The 15,299-nt window shown below is 42.9% G+C and overlaps 1 protein-coding gene across 1 annotated transcript in view; it reads left to right on the top strand.

Moving 5' to 3' along the window:
• Positions 1-15,299, top strand: part of LOC135532782 (3',5'-cyclic-AMP phosphodiesterase 4D-like) — a 406,841-nt gene that overhangs the window by 103,640 nt on the left and 287,902 nt on the right. The window lies entirely within an intron of this gene.

Genomic DNA, 15,299 nt, shown 5'->3' with positions numbered 1-15,299 from the left:
TGAGAAAGCAAAAACTGTTTTTTTAGAAACGTTTGCAAATTTGTTACAAATAAAAAAACTGAAATAGCTTATTTACATGATTATTCAGACCCTTTGCTATGAGACTCGAAATTGAGCTCAGGTGCATCCTGTTTCCATTGATCATCCTTGAGATGTTTCTACAACCTGATTGGAGTCCACCTGTGGTACATTGAATTGATTGGACATGATTTGGAAAGGTACATACAGTTGAAGTCGGAAGTTTACATACACCTTAGCCAAATACATTTAAACTCAGTTTTTCACTATTCCTGACATTTAATCTTAGTAAAATTCCCTGTCTTAGGTCAGTTAGGATCACCACTTTATTTTAAGAATGTGAAATGTCAGAATAATAGTAGAGTGATTTATTTCATATTTTATTTCTTTCATCACATTCCCAGTGGGTCAGGAGTTTAAATAGACTCATTTAGTATTTGATAGCATTGCCTTTTAAATTGTTTAACTTGGGTCAAATGTTTCGAGTAGCCTTCCACAAGCTTCCCACAATATGTTGGGTGAGTTTTGGCCCATTCCTCCTGACAGAGCTGGTGTAACTGAGTTTGATTTGTAGGCCTCCTTGTTTGCACACACTTTTTCAGTCCTGCCCACACATTTTCTATAGATTTGAGGTCAGGGCTTTGTGATGGCCAGTCAAATTCCTTGGCTTTGTTGTCCTTAAGCCATTTTGCCACAACTTTGGAAGTTTGCTTGTGGTCAATGTCCAATTGGAAGACCCATTTGCGACCAAGCTTTAACTTCCTGACTGATGTCTTGATGTTGCTTCAATATATCCACATAATTTTCCTACCTCATGATGATCCATCTATTGTGTGCACCAGTCCCTTCTGCAGTAAAGCACCCCCACAACATGATGCTGCCACCCCCATGCTTCACGGTTGGGATGGTGTTCTTTGGCTTGCAAGCCTCCCCCTTTTTCCTCTAAACATAACGATGGTCATTATGACCAAACAGTTCTATTTTTGTTTTAATCAGACCAGAGGACATTTCTCCAAAACGTACGATCTTTGTCCCCATGTACAGTTGCAAACCGTAGTCTGGCTTTTTTATGGAGGTTTTGAAGCAGTGGCTTCTTCCTTGCTGAGCGGCCTTTCAGGTTATGTCGATTATAGGACTCGTTTTACTGTGGATATAGATACTTTTGTACCTGTTTCCTCCAGCATCTTCACAAGGTCCTTTGCTGTTGTTCAGGGATTGATTTGCACTTTTCGCACCAAAATACGTTCATCTCTAGGAGACAGAATGCGTCTCCTTCCTGAGCGGTATGACGGCTGTGTGGTCCTGTGTTGTTTATACTTGCGTACTATTGTTTGTTCAGATGAACGTGGTACCTTCAGGCATTTGGAAATTGCTCCCAAGGATGAACCAGACTTGTGGTCTACAATTTATTTCTGAGATCTTGGCTGATATCTTTTTAAATTTCCCATGATGTCAAAATACATCCACAGGTGCACCTCCAATTGACTCAAATGATGTCAATTTGCTTATCAGAAGATTCTAAAGCCATGACATAATTTTCTGGAATTTTCCAAGCTGTTTAAAGGCACATTAAGTTGACTATGTAAATTTACGACCAACTGGAATTGTGATGCAGTGAATTATAAGTGAAATAATCTGTCTGTAAACAATTGTTGGAAAAATTACTTGTCATGCACAAAGTAGATGTCCTAACCGACTTGCCAAAACTGGTTTGTTAACAAGAAATTTGTGGAGTGGTTGAAAAACAAGTTTTAATGACTCCAACCTAAGTGGATGTAAACTTCCGACTTCAACTGTGTGTGTGTGTGTGTGTGTGTGTGTATATATATCCCAGCCCCGTCCCGTCCCTGCAGAAGGCCTTTTGGTAGGCTGCACCAGAATCACATTTTCTCTCCCTGTTTTGTCATGGTTTGAACGATGTGTTTAAAACCAGTCCGTATAATACAGTACAGTAATACAGTTCACACTCAAATATTTTCCTACTGGAGCTAGTTTAATTTATTTTCCCAAGATAACATATACTGTAGCTAGCATCATCTAATGGATTTTATGTTTTTCTGTCGTACATAATGTGCAGTAGCCTATATCATACAGTGCATTCGTAAAGTATTCAGACCCAAATACAGGTCTGCCAAGCTTATAGCTTTATACACAAGACTCAAGGCTGTAATCGCTGCCAAAGCTGCTTCAACAAAGTACTGAGTAAAGGGTCTGAATACTTATTTTTTATTATTTTTCTGCTTTGTCATTATGGGGTATTGTGTGTGTAGATTGTTACTTTACAGCCTTATTCTAAATCAATGTGGAAAAAGTCAAGGGTTCTGAATGCACTGTATATGTAGCCTACTGGGTAACGGCACAAGCTTTTGGGCTCGGGCTCATTAAATGTCTTTAAATTTAGATAGGCCTATTTATATGCTTTTGAATGACTCTTACGGTTTTGGCAGGAAATGCCAGGATACCCGGGAGAATTAGTAAAACATTTCTAAAATACCAGGAAAATATGCAACCCTTGTAAGCATTACAAATAATCTGCCTCAATATTTGCAACTTTAAGTGGTAATATCTCTCTAGGAGCTGATCTGTCAGTATTGCTAAATAATTATACTGTAAAGTTAAGATTTGGATGGAGAAAGCTGATGGAGAACGCTTTCGATACTATCAGTATTGACACATGCTCCAATGATGCACTTTGCGACCGTTCTCTCTGAGTGGTGTTTTTGGAAATGCATCTTCGGCCATTGTAGGAAAGTTGCATCGTTAAAATACACGTAAGTCTAAGTTCCGTCGCTATCGGGAAACCGGGCCCAGCTCACTATTAAAGGTCATTAGATAAAATCATTTAGACTATGAAGTGATACTAAAGTCCCTCATTCAACCGAAACCACTATCCAGAAGTGTGGTCTGAGCAAAACCACCTACAAGGCTGTGAAAAGCAGGTTTGAAATAAGGCAATAGTAAACATCAAATCAAATCAAATTTTATTTGTCACATACACATGGTTAGCAGATGTTAATGCGAGTGTAGCGAAATGCTTGTGCTTCTAGTTCCGACAATGCAGTAATAATCAACAAGTAATCTAACTAACAATTCCAAAACTAAATTCTTATACACAGTGTAAGGGGATAAAGAATATGTACATAAAGATATATGAATGAGTGATGGTACAGAGCAGCATAGGCAAGATACAGTAGATGGTATCGAGTACAGTATATACATATGAGATGAGTATGAAAACAAAGTGGCATAGTTAGTGGCTAGTGATACATGTATTACATAAGGATGCAGTAGATGATATAGAGTACAGTATATACGTATATATATGAGATGAATAATGTAGGGTATGTAAACATTATATTAGGTAGCATTGTTTAAAGTGGCTAGTGATATATTTTACATTTCCCATCAATTCCCATTATTAAAGTGGCTGGAGTTGAGTCAGTGTGTTGGCAGCAGCCACTCAATGTTAGTGGTTGCTGTTTAACAGTCTGATGGCCTTGAGATAGAAGCTGTTTTTCAGTCTCTCGGTCCCAGCTTTGATGCACCTGTACTGACCTCGCCTTCTGGATGGTAGCGGGGTGAACAGGCAGTGGCTCGGGTGGGTGTTGTCCTTGATGATCTTTATGGCCTTCCTGTAACATCGGGTGGTGTAGATGTCCTGGAGGGCAGGTAGTTTGCCCCCGGTGATGCGTTGTGCAGACCTCACTATCCTCTGGAGAGCCTTACGGTTGTGGGCGGAGCAGTTGCCGTACCAGGCGGTGATACAGCCCTCCAGGATGCTCTCGATTGTGCATCTGTAGAAGTCTGTGAGTGCTTTTGGTGACAAGCCGAATTTCTTCAGCCTTCAGAGGTTGAAGAGGCGCTGCTGCGCCTTCTTCACAATGCTGTCTGTGTGAGTGGACCAATTCAGTTTGTCTGTGATGTGTATGCCGAGGAACTTAACTTACTACCCTCTCCACTACTGTTCCATCGATGTGGATAGGGGGGTGTTCCCTCTGCTGTTTCCTGAAGTCCACAATCATCTCCTTAGTTTTGTTGACGTTGAGTGTGAGGTTATTTTCCTGACACCACACTCCGAGGGCCCTCACCTCCTCCCTGTAGGCCGTCTCGTCGTTGTTGGTAATCAAGCGTACCATTGTTGTGTCGTCCGCAAACTTGATGATTGAGTTGGAGGCGTGCGTGGCCGCGCAGTCGTGGGTGAACAGGGAGTACAGGAGAGGGCTCAGAATGCACCCTTGTGGGGCCCCAGTATTGAGGATCAGCAGGGTGGAGATGTTGTTGCCTACCCTCACCACCTGGGGGCGGCCCGTCAGGAAGTCCAGTACCCAGTTGCACAGGGCGGGGTCGAGACCCAGGGTCTTGAGCTTGATGACGAGCTTGGAGGGTACTATGGTGTTAAATGCCGAGCTGTCGTCGATGAACAGCATTCTCACATAGGTATTCCTCTTGTCCAGATGGGTTAGGGCAGTGTGCAGTGTGGTTGAGATTGCATCGTCTGTGGACCTATTTGGGCGGTAAGCAAATTGGAGTGGGTCTAGGGTGTCAGGTAGGGTGGAGGTTATATGGTCCTTGACTAGTCTCTCAAAGCACTTCATGATGACGGAAGTGAGTGCTACGGGGCGGTAGTCGTTTAGCTCAGTTTCCTTAGCTTAGAACAGGAACAGGAACAATGGTGGCCTGTCTTCCGCCATGAATGATGCAGTGCCCCCTTGGGCCAATCAATGCCATAGATCTCTATGGCAGGACGTGTCATTCACCCAAGTTTTGTCAAAATCATCCGGTGGTGTCAGATATTGTGTAGGTTAGCTAAACTCATATCCCTGAGCACATGTGCCAAATTGTATCACTCCGAGTCAAACAGATCAAGAGATATAAACGTGACTCTTATAGTGCCACCGTGTGGTCGTTATGAATGTTCTTGTATATGTTGAGTCTTAAGTGTTTGCCAAATTTATGTGCCAAACCATGCCCACGTGAATGTATATTGGTCATGTTGTTTTAGGTACTAGTCTAGAAAGTATTGTGTAGAGAGACCTTTGTCCATAGATGCCACATATCATGTTTCGTGCAGATAACTAACTTGAAGTGTTTTTCACAAAATTCTAAATGTTGGACTTTATGTGTACCTGAGGCAAAAAAAAATCCTTATGAGGGTTTTCCACTAGTTACCACAGGCACAAAGTCAACTTTGGCAATATTGTAAACATGTATGAAAACAAAAATGTGCTTTTTGGTATTAAGGTTCCAGTGTTTTACTTGCTATATTGTATTTACTTCGCCACCATGGCCTTTTTTTGCCTTTACCTCCCTTATCACACCTCATTTGCTCACATTGTAAAATACTTATTTTTCTACTGTATTATTGACTATGTTTGTTTTACTCCATGTGTAACTGTTGTTGTATGTGTCAAACTGCTTTGCTTTATCTTGGCCAGGTCGAAATTGTAAACACAAACTTGTTCTCAATTTGCCTACCTGGTTAAATAAAGGTGAAATAAAATAAATAAAAATGGCAAATTGCATTAGATTAGGAGAGTCAGCCATCCATTTTCCTGTATGAGGGAAATTACTCATGAGTGGTACAGAGATTCTTATCATTGTTGCCTAAAAGACGAGATGTCAAAACAGTTATGATGGCAAAATTAAGCAATTGCAATGGGAGGCAGCTCTGAGGTTATGAAAAGAGATTTGCAGTGATCCTGAAACTAAGACAAAGCAATGCAGATTCATACATTCATTGATATGCGCCCCACATCCATAGCTCTATGCACTCATCAAATATGCAGACATTGTGAGACAGACATAACATTGGATGCATTACCAACTTTTGATTCGATTGAGATATATTGCTATATCTGTTCTCCTGTAGAGTAATCCCACAGTGCTGTGCCCATGTAATACTGTAAGCATTAATGCTGTGAGTGTGACTGTTGATAGCCTCATGCCCAGTGGTGATGGCGAGCCTGTTCACCAGGGATCTAATGATACAGCTAAACGGTTAGACCACATGCTTTAAAAGCTGGGGATGAGGGCTGAGCCACAGAGACAAGATGGGCCCTAATGAAGACTACTTTGTGTGACTGCAGACAAGTCACATTTTATATTGAATTTAACCTAAAAGGGTTTAATAAAGGAAGAAGTATTTCAGCCTTTTCCGCATCCCATTGGACACAAGTGAACATTGTGTCTTGGTGACTGGCAGGCTCCACAAGTGGAATGACATCATGACAGAATTTTCCGGATTCTGCTGTTGCAGAATTTCATCCCCTTACTCATTTGCCCTTGCAATACCCCCCTTGTGGACGGGTGCATATTAAACTATTGCCTGTAGTATTTCTGCCATTGTAGCCTTTCAGTCGTCAATACTCACAGCTGCTGTAAAGGGGGAAAACAAATATTCGCTAGAGAAGGTATACAAATGTGTACAATTTCTTGATTTGGACTCCACTGTTCCTATAATGAGGCTGCAAAGGTTGGAGTCCTCAAAGGCCTCATTTCCTTTGTTTTCCATTCATATTAAATTGTTGACTGTATCGAATACTATGTACTTTACAAGCAACACACCGTGACCTAATTTAAATGGGAAACTTATGAAAAAATATATAATAATAAAAATGAAACAAAAGTAGTTTGATTACTTCCAATATAAACAGCTTAATTTCAATATAATAAAAATTGTTTAAAAAGAAATGTCATTCTTGCTTCGGGCATAGGAAAATGGTAGGAGCTTTTGCAGCGCTTTGGTGAGGGGGCTTTTTGGAATTTTATTAAGATTCCCATTAGCTGTTGCAAAAGCAGCAGCTCTTCTTCCTAGGGTCCATGCAAAACATGACATAATACTGAACATTAATAGACAAAAGTTCCAGGGAAGAACTACATAAATTTAAAAAAGGCACATGTAGCCTATATATCAATATATACATACAAACTATTTCGGTAAAATAGGGGAGAGGCGTTGTGGCGTGAGGTTTGTTTGCTTTGTTTAAAAAAAACAGGTTTGCTGTTCATTTGAGCAATATTAGATGGAATGGAGTTCCATGCAACAATAGCTCTATATAATACTGTACGCTTTCTTGAATTTGTTCTGGATTTGTGGACTGTGAAAAGACCCCAGGTGGCATGTCTGGTGGGGTAAGTGTGTGTGTAAGTTGACTATGCAAACAATTTGGTATTTAACACAATGTTTCTTGTAAAAAGAAGTCATGCAGTCAGTCTCTGAACTCGTAGCCAAGAGAGACTGGGCATGCATAGTATTTATATCAGCCCTCTGATTACAATGAATAGCCAGACGTGCCTCTCTGATCTGGGCCAGCTGCAGGCTTAACTCGGTCTTTCCTTGCAGCAGTCGACAACACGATTGGATAATAATCAAGACAACTAGAGCCTGCAGGACTTGCTTTTTAGAGTGTGGTGTCAAAAAAGCAGATGATCTCTTTATTACGGACAGACCTCTCCTCATCTTTACAACCATTGAATGTTTTGACCATGACAGTTTACAATCTAAGGTAACGCCAAGTAATTTAGTCTCCTCAACTTGTTCAACAGCCACACCATTCATTACCAGATTCAGCTGAGGTCTAGAACTGAAGGAATGATCTGTACCAAATACAATGCTCTTAGTTTTAGAGATGTTCAGGCCAGTTTATTACTGGCCACCCATTCTGAAACAGACTGCAACTCTTTGTTAAGGGTTTCAGTGACTTCATTAGCTGTAGTTGCTGATGCCTGTATGGTTGAATCATCAGCATACATGGACACACATGCTTTGTTTAATGCCAGAGGCAGGTCATTGGTAAACATTGAAAAGAGTAGAGGGCCTAGAGAGCTGCCCTGTGGTACACCATACTTACATGTTTGACATCAGAGAATCTCAATTGAAAAGAAAACAGTACAGCTCCAATCTTATCAATTTGTTTCACCCAATCATCAGTCATTTGTGTCAGTGCAGTACATGTTGAGTACCCTTCTCAATAAGCATGCTGAATGTCTGATAATTCATTTACAGAGAAATAGCATTGTATTTGGTCAAACACTATTTTTTCCAACTGTTTGTTAACAGCTGGCAGCAAGATGACAGGTCTGCTGTTAGAACCAGTAAAGGCTGTTTTACCACTCTTGGGTAGAGTAATTACTTTGGCTTCCCTCCATGCCTGAGGACAAAGACTTTCCTCTCGGCTCAGATTTAAGATATGACCGATAGGAGTGGCTATAGAGTCAGCTACCATCCTCAGTAGCTTTCCATCTAAGTTGTCCATACTAGGAGGTTTGTCATTATTGATCGATTACAGTAATTTTTCCACCTCTCCCAAACTAACTTTACAAAATTCAAACTTTCAATGTCTTTAAATATTTTTTTTAACCAGGCTAGTGAGTTAAGAACAAATTCTTATTTACAATGACGGCCTACCCCGGCGATGCTGGGCCCATTGTGCACCGCCCTATGGCACTCCCAATCACAGCCAGATGTGATACAGCCTAGATTTGAACCAGGGACTGTAGTGACACCTCTTGCAATGAGATGCAGTGCCTTAGACTGCTGCCCCACTCGGGAGCACTTTTCTTTCATTACTTTTTTAATGCATGAATACGATGGCTCACTGTTTGTTGTTGGCATTTCCTGCCTAAGTTCACCCGTTTTGACAATGAAGTAATCATTAAAATAATTGGCAACATCAAATGCTTTTGTAAGAACAAGCCATCTGATTCGATTAATTTGTAGTAAGTCAGCCAGTCAGATGTGCAGCCAGACTTATTAGCCACTCCTTTTGCCCCATCTCTTTCAACCATAGTTTTTCAATTCCACATCAATCCATGGAGCCTTAACAGGTGCACGTTTTAAATAATCGGAAGAAGCACTTTCATAAATTAATCAAGTGCAGTGTCTGGATGCTCCTTATTAATCACATGAAACCAACAAATATTTTTAACATCATCCACATAACTCACATCAACATCTATTGTATGATCTCTTATATACTATTTTAGGCCAAGCTTTTGGAACTTTGGCTTTCCCAGATATAGCCTCTATATTGTGATCACTCCATCCAATTGGTACGGATACAGCTTTAGAACAAAGTTCTACAATATTAGTAAAAATGTGGTCAACTCATGTGGTTGATCTTGTTCCTGTAGTGTTTGTAAACTCCCTGGTAAGTTTATTAATAACCTAAACCAGATTACAGGCACTGGTGAGAAGCTTCCTCTTGAGCAGACAGCTTGATGAAAACCAGTCAATATTCAGGTCCCCAAGAAAGTAGACCTCTGTTTACATCACATACACTAGCAAGCATTTCACACAGTATCTAAATAATAACTGTTAGCACTTGGTGGCCTATAGCAACACCCCAAAAGAAAAGGCTTTAGATGTGCCAAGTGAACCTGCAATTACAACACTTCAATAACACTTGACATATGATCTTCTCTAAGCATTACAGGGATATGGCTCTGAATATATACAGCAACACCTCCCCCATAAGCATTTGTCTCTTCTATAGATATTATATCCTTGTATTGCTACTGCTGTATCAAATTAATTATCTAAGTGAGTCTCAGAAGTGGCTAATATATAAATGTTAGCAAGTTATTGACTGCATGAAGCTTATGTGTAAGGCTACATGTGTTAATATGGATTATTTTCAGCCCTTTCCTGGGTAACTTATCAGAGATAGACATAATGTAGAAAAGAGCTAACACAGCAAGAAAAAACAAATATATACTTTCAGCACTCCATTCATCAATTGGTGTGTGTGTGTGCTGCGGGGTTGAATGTCACGGCTTTCGTCTGTAGAAGGAGGAGCGGACCAAAATGCAGCGTGGTTGTGATTCATTTTATTTAAATAGAGAGACTATACACGAACAGACTAACAAAATAACAAACGTGCGAAAACCTAAACAGCCCTATCTGGTGCAAAACACAGAGACAGGAACAATCACCCACAAACACACAGTGAAACCCAGGCTACCTAAATAAGGTTCCCAATCAGAGACAATGACTAACACCTGCCCCTGATTGAGAACCATATCAGGTCAAACACAGAAATAGACAAACAAGACATCCAACATAGAATGCCCACTCAGATCACACCCTGACCAATCAAAACATAGAAACATACAAAGTAAACTATGCCCCCCCCCAAGGTGCGGACTCCGGTCGCAAAACCTGAACCTATCGGGGAGGGTCTGGGTGGGCATCTGTCCGCGGTGGCGGCTCTGGTGCTGGACGTGGCCCCCACTTCACCGCAGTCTTCCCCCACCTTGTCCGCTTCTGTGACCTCCCAGCCACGGCAACCCTACTTAACAACATAGGGCAGCTCGGGACAGAGGGGCAGCTCGGGACAGAGGGGCAGCTCGGGACAGAGGGGCAGCTCGGGACAGAGGGGCAGCTCGGGACAGAGGGGCAGCTCGGGACAGAGGGGCAGCTCGGGACAGAGGGGCTCTTCAGACTCCGGCAGCAGCGCCGGACAGGCGGGAGACTCCGGGCAGCAGCGCCGGACAGGCGGGAGACTCCGGGCAGCAGCGCCGGACAGGCGGGAGACTCCGGGCAGCAGCGCCGGACAGGCGGGAGACTCCGGGCAGCAGCGCCGGACAGGCGGGAGACTCCGGGCAGCACAGGAGAGGAGGAAGGCTCTGGCAGATCCTGGCTGACTGGCGGATCTGGAAGAGTCTGACTGGCGGATCTGGAAGAGTCTGGCTGACTGGCGGATCTGGAAGAGTCTGGCTGACTTGCGGATCCATGCAGACTGACGGCTCTGGCTGCTCCATGCAGACTGGCAGCTCCTTGCAGACTGGCATCTCTGGCTGCTCCATGCAGGCTGGCATCTCTGGCTGCCCCATGCAGGCTGGCATCTCTGGCTGCCCCATGCAGGCTGGCATCTCTGGCTGCCCCATGCAGGCTGGCATCTCTGGCTGCCCCATGCAGGCTGGCAGCTCTGGCTGCTTCATGCAGGCTGGCAGCTCTGGCTGCGCTAAACAGGCAGGAGACTCCGGCAACGCTGTAGAGGAGGAAGGCTCTGGTTGCGCTGAACAGGCGGGAGACTCCGGCAGCGCAGGAGAGGAGGAAGGCTCCGGCAGCGCTGGAGAGGCGAGGCGCACTGTAGGCCTGATGCGTGGTGCTGGCACTGGTAGTACTGGGCCGAGGACACGCACAGGAAGCCTGGTGCGGGGAGCTGCCATCGGAGGGCTGGTGTGTGGAGGTGGCACAGGATGGGCTAGACCGTGAAGGCGTACTGGAGATCTTGAGAGCAGTGCTGGCACAGGACATGCAAGGCTAGGGAGGTGTACAGGAGGCCTGGTGCGTGAGGCTGGCACCAACTTCATCAGCCGACTAACACGCACCTCAGGACGAGTATGGTGCGCTGACCCAGGTGCCATCAAATCCTCGACACGCTCCGTCGGGTGAATTCCATATTTAAAGCACCAACACTGCAACTCCCTCATTACTCTCTCCTCCAATTTCCCCATTAACTCCTTCACAGTCTCTGTTTCGCTCACCTCCAACACCGGCTCTGGTTCTGGTCTCCTCCTTGACTCCTCACAATAAACAGGGAGAGTGGGCTCAGGTCTGACTCCTGACTCTGCCACACTCTCCCTGAGCCCCCCCCCCAGAAATATTTGGGGCTGACTCGGGTTTTCCATCCGCTTCGCCGTGCTGCCTCCTCATACCGGCACCTCTCCGCTTTCGTCGCCTCCAGTTCTTCCTTGGGGCGGCGATATTCTCCAGGCAGAGCCCAGGGTCCTTCTCCGTCTAATTCGTCCTCCCATGTCCATTCCTTCTTTTGTTGTTCCTGCTGTTGCTTTTGCCTGTTACCACGCCACTTGGTCCTGTTGTGGTGGGTGATTCTGTCACAGCTTTCGTCTGTAGAAGGAGGAGCGGACCAAAAATGCAGCGTGGTTGTGATTCATTTTATTTAAATAGAGACTATACACGAATAAACTAACAAAATAACAAACGTGCGAAAACCTAAACAGCCCTATCTGGTGCAAAACACAGAGACAGGAACAATCACCCACAAACACACAGTGAAACCCAGGCTACCTAAATAAGGTTCCCAATCAGAGACAATGACTAACACCTGCCCCTGATTGAGAACCATATCAGGCCAAACACAGAAATAGACAAACAAGACATCCAACATAGATCACACCCTGACCAATCAAAACATAGAAACATACAAAGTAAACTGTGGCCAGGGCGTGACATTGAAGCTATGAACCCATAGGCTTGGCTCCCTTATCTGAAGAGGCAGAAAGAGAACTGTTTTCCTCATCACTTATCCCTGGAACATGAAGGTTCAAGATTCTCTGCAGTAAAATATTAATAAAAATAATATCATGGCAATTTTTGGTGCAATTAGAATTCCTTTGCCCAAATACATTGGTCAAGAATGAAAATAAGGGTCTCTTGGTGGCTTGCGCCTCGTTTTATTTAGCCATTTCACCTCACCACCAATACTTTTTGACTTGCTGGGCATATTAGCCTTTTGCTTAGTGGCATTGACTTTCTGCCTCTTTGGAGTGGATTTTAGTGGCTTGCCTGGGTCGGCTTAAAATAACATGTAAGTGTAAAATAACATCCAGCATTTTTCTACACACATTTGTAAGGCAACCTAAAGCCTATCATTTCTACCAAACTTTAAACCAAAATTCTAAATGGAGATTGTCACAGGAAAAGGGACTGATCCTTTGCAGCGATTTGGTGAGGGTATATCACAATTAAGGCAGGAGACGTCAATCCCTCATGTTCCAGGGTTAAGGCTAAGTTCATAGTTATAACCATAGGCTCTATGCCCAAGATGATTCTCTGCGATAAAAGATTGACAACATGCCAAATGTTTTTACACTTAGAATACCTTTCTTAGATACAATCAAAAATGAGTTGCCTACATTGTGAAGGGTCAACTTCAGTCATTACTTGGTGGCATGTGCAGCATTTCAGCCTTTTACTTTTTGGTAGCAGTGGCACAGGTGCTGGTGCATTGGGGCTTGGGTGCTTGAAAATAATCATGAAAGTGTAAAAATAACATGCAGCCTTTTTCTACACACATTTGTCATTCGTTTAAATTTTATTGAAGTGGAAGAAGACTTAGTCAACCTTAACACATTATGAAACTTTAAACCAAAAATCTACAACATGCCAAATTTAACCTCCCTTGCCCCTAACTTAGCCACACGCTTCTCGATTTTGAAAGGATCAGTAATACGGTAAAATGTCTTCCCAGTATCAAAAGACGAGGTGTTTCAGTGGCTAGGGTTTAGGGACAATTGGTTGATTACTAATCTGTATTGCAGGCTACCAGTGGTGGGCCGTCAGGGCCAGCAAGGCCTTCTCTGCTGGCCTAAACATCATCAGAATATACATTTTAAAAAATATATATTTTCCCACAAATATGTATTAAATTATTCCCCAGAGTAAGAGTTACACTCTTCATTTCATAGCGTTCCTCTTGGTTGCACTGCTTCCAGCCCCAGGTTGAGATTTGGAGGGCTGGTCTTTATGTTAGATATTTTATCCAATCATATTCAGCCATGTGTTGCCAGGGGTCTAAAATCTGCCCTCAGGCCTTCAGAATCAACAGTGCGGGCGCTTGTAGCTTAGAGTGAATGGAAATTCAAATTTTGTGTCAACCAATCAGCTTTAGAGTTGGCTATTGTACACCTGCTGGCTGGTTCCAGTGTTACACAGGAGCCAGCTAGCAGGCGTAGTGCGTATTGAGAGGCAGGTTCTATATGGGCAGGTCTCAGAACTAGGAAACTGAAATTGATAAACAAATTATTTTGCGTAGTACTAAGCTGTTTTTTCAACCCACAATGGAGGAAGGAGAAGATATCGATTTGGTCGAGGATATAATTATAACGCGTTTCTGTCTATATGTATAGTGTCTAGAGCCATGGCATCATAATGATGGTAATAAGAGGTGGATTAATTCGGGTGGGACTGTGTAGGACTTCACTGAAGGCCCAGGCCCCAGAACCACGGCACGCTACTGCAGGCTACCATACTTCCATAACTTGGAGGCAGTAGTGGCTGGAGATGGGAGATTACATTAATGTGATTCTAAAACAATACAGAATAAACCATGCCATGTAAATTGAATGTACAAACTGTGAATGTGTTTTTAAATATACCAGTGATACATTTTTTTAATGTTGTTCTTTCATTTTCTCTTGGAGATCTCCACTTCACATTGCGGTTTTGATTCTGAATTGTATGGTGAGGGTTCAAACAATTTAAGTCATTTTTAAGAACCAGCAGTTTTTACTTATTGCATTTAAGTATAATGTATCTGCTATTTACCTGATTTCAGTTTTATCCTCAGAATAATATCCTTCAGAGAGGGTGTAGACCAATCCTTTATTGCCTTGTCATATTGATTTGGGGGCCATCACAGTTTGATGTTTGATCCAGTGCTCTGGAATAACAGCTACTTCCTTCTCATTTTCCATCCACACTGCTCTGGCCCACCTGGGGAAATAGACAGACTATAAGCCATAATTGCAAACCAAACTATTCTAATACATCTGGCCTTACTTGGTAAAACTGTGCAACAGAGGGATCACTATGTATTTCCTCTGAAAGGGCAGACAGCCTTGCTGATGAGGTTATCGGGGAGAAATCCTTTCTCTTTTGCGGATATTTGAGAATAGCGAAGTTGAACCCTTGAGGCACATGGAAGAATGAAGAAGTTGTCAGTTTGATTATGGTGAATGACGAGGTTTCCATCGTCTCTTATTTCTTTGACAAATGCATATATTTCCTGGAGGAAAGGGGCCCTATAAAATCTGTTTTTGTTTTTCCCAATTTTCCCCAAAAATGTTAACCCCGTCAGGAGAACATTTGAGGTTTGAGAAAAATATAACAAATACCCTTCAATGCAAGTGCACAACAGGAAGAGACAGTTGTTTAGTTTAACAATGTTTCTATAACCGCTCATGTGATTGCAGAGTATGCAAATCAAATGGCCACTGAATTGATGCAAATAATCATGATATCATTCTGCCAAGTAGGCATAGACAACTTTGGAGTTAACATTTAATTGGGAAGGTTTTTTGGAAAGCCTTTCCATTGCTACCAGAAGGTTATCATTAGCATCATCGCTAACGGCTACACAAAGTGTAGACATACAGTGGGGCAAAAAAGTATTTAGTCAGCCATCAATTGTGCAAGTTCTCCCACGTAAAAAGTTGAGGCCTGTAATTTTCAACTTGGGCGGCAGGGTAGCTGGGGCGGCAGGGTAGTCTAGTGGTTAGAGCAGAACCAGAAGTTTGCAAGTTCAAACCCCCAA

The sequence above is a fragment of the Oncorhynchus masou genome, chromosome 1, assembly GCF_036934945.1.
Source record: "Oncorhynchus masou masou isolate Uvic2021 chromosome 1, UVic_Omas_1.1, whole genome shotgun sequence".
Classification (NCBI taxonomy): domain Eukaryota; kingdom Metazoa; phylum Chordata; class Actinopteri; order Salmoniformes; family Salmonidae; genus Oncorhynchus; species Oncorhynchus masou.
Note: the sequence above shows the minus strand (reverse complement) of the source record. Positions and strands in the feature narration are given on the sequence as shown.